Consider the following 6,974-nt stretch of genomic DNA (forward strand, 5'->3'; position numbering starts at 1 on the left):
TCTCACTTACTAGAATGCTATGCCTTGAGGGTTAAATTTAGCTATATGATAAGCAATCGTAATTGGACTTATGTAGAAGTCACAAGTATCTACGGTGGGCAATAAAAATATAGGTGTTAATGCATGTTAGAGATTTGGTATGAAGAACCAAACTCCTAAAACATACCACGCACTAAAATAAAAGATCAAGAGGGAGGGACCTATCTCAATCATACTTGTATTGATTCATCTGAACCAAGGTCATTGATGAATCAATTAGCCTTTAGACATTAGAGATTTCATTGGTTAAATGAGGGAATGGGAAATAATAGGGATGAAGATGAAGAGGGAGGAGAAGATAGAAACACAGATTGATCATGGGAGGAATTTCATCAAATCAAAACCATCCATTAATTTTGGGAGACGAAATATATATTTCATCAATCTCCTAAATCCAATGGTTTTGATCCAACAAAAGTCAAATCAACCTTGACCAAGGCCCAAATAGAAAGTCAAACATCACAAGACCATAAAAATGGCTTAACAATATTTTAAAACATTTAATCAAGAAAAAATCAATTTAAAATAAATTAAAATATATTTCAATATGGACAAAACCCCAAATCCCTTCAAAACACCAAATAAATGGCCAAGGGATTTATCCTAGGTCAAACATTGTCAAAGGACCTTAGACAAAAAATTTCACTATTTTTGAAAAGTCATAATTATTTTTAAACAATTAAAAATATGCGCAAAAACATTTAATTCATGAAAAATATCAAAGCTAATCCAAAAAATATTTTTAATTCAGAATATGGAAGAGGAAAATATTTAAAGATTTTTTGTGAAAGTCCGATATTATTTGGATTAAATATGAAATTTCTATGAATTAAATAAAATAGGAAGAATTAAAAGAAAATCATAAATTAAAATAAAAAATAAAAAAACAAGGACCATAAGATATCCCTCATTAATTGAGGTGACAGATCTGATGGCCACGCGCGTGATATGTATGGTGGACTCTAGTCAATGTAACACACGCATGGTATTTAAAAGGAATGGCTCAGATTAAAACAAATTAACATGATCAAATGGTCAAGAGGCATGCCAACACATCACTGGATCTAGCGCTCCGGTCTTCTTCTCTGGTGGAACTCATCGGACTGGTCCACCATCAACCTTCACTAAAATGAAAAACAAGGACATGGATTCAAAGGAAAAATGATCACGAGCTCGAATTTGGCCTAATTTGTTTTTCCAACTCCAAGTATAATGAAAGATACATGGATTTGAATTTTGAGGATCATGAATTGAGTTGCTTTGATTTGACCTCAAAGTAACTCAACCTTGTTGCCTACATTGGTAGAACTTCAGCCAACCAAAAATCAAAGAGAATGGTGAAGAACTAAGAGAGAATTGAGAGAGAATCGAAGAGAGAAAATTTCTGAAAAATCACCTTCGTGGAGATAGAATCTTGCTTGGTCTTGCTTCCAATTGGCCTTGGCTTGACTTCAGAAGCTTGCAGGAAGTTAATTAGATCAAAGAATGGCTTAGATTCTTGGAGTTTCAACTTCAAAACATAAGTGACATTGAAACTCGATTTTCAATTGAAAACCTTCAAGTTTATCCTCTAATGGTGAAGGGTAGGGTTGCAGGATCAAAGCTTGGGCAAGGTGTCCTCAATTCTGAGCATGAGGCAATGTATTTATAGGATGAACAATTGATTTCCACACTCTTCCATTCAAATGCCAAAAATAGAAATTCTCACCTGCATGGATGTATGGGCGTGTGATAGGCCCATGAAGTGATGTCAAAAGGACCAAAGTTGATCATGAGTGATGCTGAAAGTGTGTCATGAAGTCATGCATTTGGAATTGGGAAATGGTAATGAGATTCATCCAAATGGAACCTTGAAAAAAAGCCATGCGCAGGTCATTCAATTCTTGGCCAAATGAAGTGATTTTGGACTTTTTGGAAAGGTGAGATTAAGGGGAACAACTTCCATGTTGAATACTTTTCTATTTGAATCTTGGATCATGATGAATTTTGAGGTGGAAGTTTGGGAAATGAAACATAATTGATATTGTTCTAAGTACCAAGTCAAATGTTCACTTCTTCCACCTTGAATAATGTTTGCTATGGGATTCAAATGGAAAACGTTCCTTCACCAAAGTTATATCTATTTCAAACTTCTACAACTTAGTCACAAATGTCACCTTATTTGGATTTGGCATGAAGGAGGTACGCGTTTTAGAAGTTGAGGAAAATTGCTTATTCAATGGTAATAACTCAAAATGACCTATATTGTTTCCTCTTGGCAATTGCCCTAGCAAGTTAAATGTGAAGTTTCTCAAAGAATAAAAGTTGGATAATACATCTTGAATTTGATCATGAAACTTGTATGGCCGTTATCGCATGAAAATTGAGTAGGTTATGGTCCTTGGAAGTTGACCTCCTAACTAGGGTTCAGAAAAAATGACCTATAATCTTTCTTCATAAAAAATGACTTTCCAAGGAAAACTAGATTTTTCCATCAACATGAAAGTTATTTGTAATGTCATAAGGAGTAACTTTTCTCTTGTTGGAAACACATTCAAAGATGACGCAGTGTCAACCAACACGTTGGACAGAGCGTCCTCCTTGCAATTCATAGAAATGTGCAACGCTAAATTGTGATTTCTGCCTTCCTCAGGAACCTCTTCATCACAAAAACTCAGATTATTACAAGAAGTAATATTGGCAAGTATGTGGTCAAACTGATCCACGGTCACATCATGCTCAACATAAGCATGTTCTAGAACATTCTGCAATGCCTCCCTATGTGCTTCAGAATTCATCAACATTGACAGCACAAAGATCTTTGATGGAGTCTGGAGCAATTGCTCTACAACATTGAATTCCCTTTTTTTGATCAACTTTAGCACCTCATCATCATCGCTAGTCTTCAACTTGCTGGACTCACCAAACTGACATGTTGGAGCACTAACCGGATTCATGACTGGAATCTTTGCCTTCTTACTTGCTGCAATATCTTCTACTTCTTTTGGAAATACTGGACCGAACACATGACCGCTATGGGTCACCTTGGCTATATCTATAATATTCACCATTGAGTCGGCAACTGGTAGAGGAACCTCTTGACCATATTCAATCATGGGGGAATTATATTTATATGGAACAGCTTTATCGGATGAGTAAGGGACAAGGCCCTCTAACCGTATGACCAACGATGATACCGATCTATTGACATTAATACTGCTGCTACTGTCAAATTGAATAACTACCCACTCAGAGGTCTTAAACACTGGTACAATAATATTCACATCATCTCCCATATCCCTTGACTGTTGAATCTGGATTACATTCTCATCCATCAACTTCTGGAAAGCTCTCTTGACAATCATACACCCACGGGGGTTCACGCTGCAAATGACACGACCGTCATGGTCATGTTCATAATCACTTATCAAGCATAAAGTCTTATGCATTTCCACCAGAGATCTTCGGATACGTCTCACATCAAAAACTCAAAAATTCCCTAGACAACCATCCACCATGTTAACAGAAGCGTTGCCATGAGCAGGCAACGGATTGGCTTTTACATTCGACGCTTTGTCCTCAAAGGACACCATACCACTCTTCACAAGCTTTTGAACTTCGTATTTTAGAGGATAACAATTCTCTATGTCATAGTTAGGGGCTCCCTGGTGAAAAGCACAGTGAAGGCCAGGCTTGAACCACCATGGTAGTGGCTCGGGAATTTGCGAAGGATTTCTTGGTTGAATGAGATTTTTGAGGATCAATGACGGGTACAACTCTGCATAAGTCATAGGAATAGGGTCAAAGGAGATCTTCTTCCTCTCAAAGTTTTATTCGTGATTATTTTTGTTGTTGTATTTGGTTCTTTGTTGCGGTTGTTGATGTTGATGTTGTTGAATTGGAACTGATTGATTGTTGGAATTGTTGGAAAAAAATGGAATTACTGTGGAAACTTGATGTTGATGTTGATGGGTTTAGAACTCTTTCTGACATGAGGCCTCCTCTGCCTCCCCACTGACACTGAATTAGTTTCTCCTTCTTTCCTCTTGGAGAGACTCCCACCATATTTCATGATGGATGATGCTTCTTCTTTAGACACACATCCTTCACAGACTCCTTCTTCTAGCCTCATCCCCGTGTTTACCATTTCGGTAAAGTCATTGGGAGCACTCGCAGTCATACGTTCGTAATAAAATGAACTCAGCGTCTTCAAGAGGTGGAATTTTAGGCAGCCAGTTCTCTCCATCTCTAGGCATACTCTTTGAATGTCTTCTTATCTTTCTAAGACATAGACCTCAATTGGTCTCTATCAGGCGACCTATCCACGTTGTACTTATACTGCCTAAGTCATTGAAAGTATGAATGCTTGCACTGTCCAAACTCATATACCACCTCAAGGCAGCTCCAATTAAATTGTCTTGGAAATAATGAACCAACAACTGATCATTATCAGTCTGAGTAGACATTTTTCTGGCATACATCATAAGATGGCTTAGCGGGCAAGTATTCCCTTTCTACTTTTCAAAGTCGGGGACCTTGAATTTCACCGGGATCTTAACATTGAGGACCAAGCAAAGTACAATAACACTCTTCCCAAACAAGTCTTTCCCCCTCAGAATCTTTATCTTTTTACATAGCTCGAGGAATTGATATTTCACCTCATCCATCTTCTCATATACATCTGGGGCCTCAGATGGCTCAAAATGGTAGGTGGTTTCTTCAACACGAGGAAGAATGTGAACAACCGGCGGTGGCACTCACATGACCGGGCTAGATGTCGACAGAGAAACAAAGGTGGCGCATATCCTTATGGCATAAAATTTGATGGCATTTTCCAAGGGAACCCAACAGGCGTAGAAGGAATGGATTGACTGGCAGCAACAACAGGAATAGTTGAGGTAGCAACCTCAGAAATAGCAGTCCTCTGGGGAGGAGTTGCAGGAGTTGGTGATGACTGATTTTGGGTAGCAATCACAGATTCCATTAGAGTCGTTAATCTGGCGATCTCATCCTTCAGCTCTCGGTTCTCTTTCTCTATATGCTCCATGATATTTGGTTGATTAGTGCGAGTATTGTAACGGTGAGTCAGCTTGGCAGATGCACAGAAGAAGAACTGATAAGACATCTGGCAGAAGAAAACCTATTATGCGAATGATGCATGAAATGTAATGTTTTTGATTTGTTTAATTTCAAGGAACATATGAAGTCCACTTTGCAAATATATATTCAAATAATAACAATAATGACAATTTGATTGACCATAAAATCTCTTTTTATTCATAAAACTTGGAAGGATTACACTGAGTACAATTTCAGAAACAAAATACAAATACAAGAGCAAAGGAAATTATCATCCTAAGGATCCCTAGCAACTGCATTAGATGATCTGGCTATGGGTGTGTACTTCCTTCGGATGTGTTGAATCTCGGACTCAAAGGATGTCTTCATCTGAGCCTTCTCAAGAATTAGCTGATCAATAATATTCTCCCAAGCACCGAAAGGCTAAGGCATACTAGAGGAAGATAGACCCTCTAGCTCTCTCTGTCTCTTCACTGCTCGGTCTTCAAGAATCTCAATAAGCGCATCCTTGTCTTTTGACTCAAGCTGCAACCCTTTATGATTTCGGCTCAATGCATGGAACCACTCTTCCCATATATCTCTCTCTTGCTTCATCTTAGTGAGTGTGTATTCTAACTCCTCTACATCTTGGTTATGGAGAGTTGATGACTCACCCACAACCATAGATATAGGTCTTTCACAAACGTACAACATCTTCAGCTCCAAAGCTCTCTTCTTCAACCAAATAGTGTAAGCTTCCAAAGCTACACAGTTGCGTGGACCAAGCTCGGATCTTCCTTTCCTATGCACATTATGCCAAGCATGTACCATCCGTTTCTTCAAATGTTGTGGATCTTTACCCTATTGATAGAAAAGGCCTTCTAATTAAGTGTTATTAGGTTTATCTCTCAAGGGGAACTCAAGTTGACGACGAGGCAAAGCAGGGTTATAGTTGATTCCTCCTTGTGTACCAATGAGAGGCACATTAGAAAAATCTCCACAACTATCAATAATATCCACACTACTCAATGCAGAATCATAACAAACAATATCATCATTAGTGAGAGACATAAGTCTCTGAGACCACCATAGACATTGCTTGTTCTCCAAAAAAACAGGCGTCTGAGACAAGTGCAAAATAAACCACTTGTACAGGAGAGGAACACAGGACACAATAGTCCCACCACCTTTAGAATTCCTCAAATGCAAAGAGAAATACATGTCACCCACAGAGTAGGAACAAGATTCCCAATCAAGAAGATTCTAATGGCGTTAACATCAACAAAACCGTCAATGTTAGGGAACAACGCTAAACCATATATGAGTAAAACAAAGATGGCTTCAAAAGCATCCATACTACCGGCTTGAGCAAAAACAGTAAATTTACCAATGAGGAACTTAGAAGTCAACCCAAGAATACCTCTTTTCTTCACCAAATGAGCATCAATCTCATATTTCTTTAGATGAAGAGCTTCAGCTATGATATGAGATTTGGGAATCTCCTCCAATCCACTCAAAGGTACCTTATCAGATACGGGTATTCCCAAGAGATGGGCATACTCTTCTAACATAGGCACAAGCTGATAATCAGGAAAAGTGAAGCACCAATAGAGAGGATCATAGAACTGAACCAAAACACTCAGAAGTCCTTCAACAACATCAGCAGATAATACAGACAAAAGTTCCCCATGATGTTGCTTGAAGTCCAAGGGGTCTAATACAAAGGATGACAACTTCCTTAGCTCTTTCAAATCAGGACATCTAAAACCGTACTTCTTAGTGTTCCTTCATCCATAATCCATGGTATGAAAATATTTGCAAATAAGGCCTCAGTTTCCTTGAAATATATTTTTCTGTGATGAATGTTATGATGCGCATGTATGCATGAATGCAACAAT

Source organism: Lathyrus oleraceus, chromosome 1 (assembly GCF_024323335.1).
Source record: "Lathyrus oleraceus cultivar Zhongwan6 chromosome 1, CAAS_Psat_ZW6_1.0, whole genome shotgun sequence".
Lineage (NCBI taxonomy): Eukaryota > Viridiplantae > Streptophyta > Magnoliopsida > Fabales > Fabaceae > Lathyrus > Lathyrus oleraceus.